Genomic DNA, 1,587 nt, shown 5'->3' on the forward strand with positions numbered 1-1,587 from the left:
GACATGATACTATACCTTCACGATCCCAAAAACTCCATCCCCAAACTCTTAGAAATCATAAATCACTTTGGCAAAGTAGCAGGATACAAAATCAACCCACAAAAATCAGTTGCCTTCCTGTACACTGATAACGTACAGGAAGAGAGGGAAATAAAGGAAGCAACCCCATTCACAATAACCTCCCAAAAAATAAAATATTTAGGAATTAACCTAACCAAAGATGTAAAAGAACTACTTAATGAAAACTATAAAAAGTTAAAGAAAGAAATTACAGAAGACGCTAGGAAATGGAAAGACCTCCCATACTCTTGGATAGGCAGACAATCTAGTGAAAATGGCAATACTGCCAAAATTAATATACAAATTCAATGCAATTCCTATTAAAATCCCAATGACGTACATCTCTGAAATACGGAAAACAGTCCAAAAATTCATATGGAACAACAAAAGACCTAGAATAGCCAAAACAATTCTAGGGGATAAAGACAATATGGGAGGGCTATCCATGCCGAACTTCAAACTCTACTATAGAGCTATAATAACAAAGACAGCATGATACTGGCACAAAAAAAGGCCCAAAGACCAATGGAATAGAAGATCCAGAAATAAATCCACATGTCTACAGTGATCTGATACTTGACAAAGGAGCCAAAGACATACAATGGAAGAAACACAGCCTCTTCAACCACTGGTGCTGAGAAAACTGGGCGGCCACATGCAGAAGACTAAAAGTGGACCCCAGCCTATCACCATGCACCAACATCAACTCAAAATGGATTAAAGACCTTAACATTAATCCTGAATCTCTGAAACTACTGCAGGACAGAGTAGGAGAGACACTTGAACTTATAGGCACAGGAAGGAACTTCCTGAACAGAGTCCCAGGGTCCCAACAAATTGGAGAGAGACTAGACAAATGGGACTACCTTAAAATAAGAAGCTTCTGCATAGCTAAAGCTATCGCAACCAAGCTAGAAAGACAACCAACTAATTGGGAAAAAATATTTACCAGCAATATATCAGACAAGGGGTTAATATCCAGTATATACAAGGAACTCAAGAAACTAATCCCTCCCAAACCTAATAAACCAGTTACTAAATGGGCAAGGGAACTAGAGACTTCTCAGAAGAAGATATAAAAATGGCAAAGAAACACATGAGGAAATGTTCACCATCCCTGGCTGTGAAGGAAATGCAAATAAAGACAATCCTGAGATACCACCTTACCCCAGTCAGAATGGCCCACATCCTCAAGTCAGCCAACAACAAATGCGGGAGGGGATGTGGAGAAATGTACACTTATACAACCACTTTGGAAAGCAGTCTGGAGGGTCCTCAGAAAGCTAAAGATTGACCTCCCTTACGACCCAGTCATACCACTTCTAGGCATCTACCCTGAACAACAGGAACCAATATACAAGGACACGTGCACCTCCATGTTTATTGAAGCACTGTTCACAATAGCTAGGATATGGAAACAACCCAGATGTCCCACCACAGATGAATGGATCCAAAAATTGTGGTATCTATACACAATGGAATATTATGCAGTCATTAGAAAGGACAAAATAATGACATTTGCAGGGA

At 39.6% G+C, this 1,587-nt stretch overlaps 1 protein-coding gene across 2 annotated transcripts in view; it reads right to left on the reverse strand.

Moving 5' to 3' along the window:
- Positions 1-1,587, reverse strand: part of Brcc3 (BRCA1/BRCA2-containing complex, subunit 3) — a 46,789-nt gene that overhangs the window by 18,946 nt on the left and 26,256 nt on the right. The window lies entirely within an intron of this gene.

Source organism: Dipodomys ordii, unplaced genomic scaffold (assembly GCF_000151885.1).
Source record: "Dipodomys ordii isolate 6190 unplaced genomic scaffold, Dord_2.0 Scaffold209, whole genome shotgun sequence".
NCBI classification, from domain to species: domain Eukaryota; kingdom Metazoa; phylum Chordata; class Mammalia; order Rodentia; family Heteromyidae; genus Dipodomys; species Dipodomys ordii.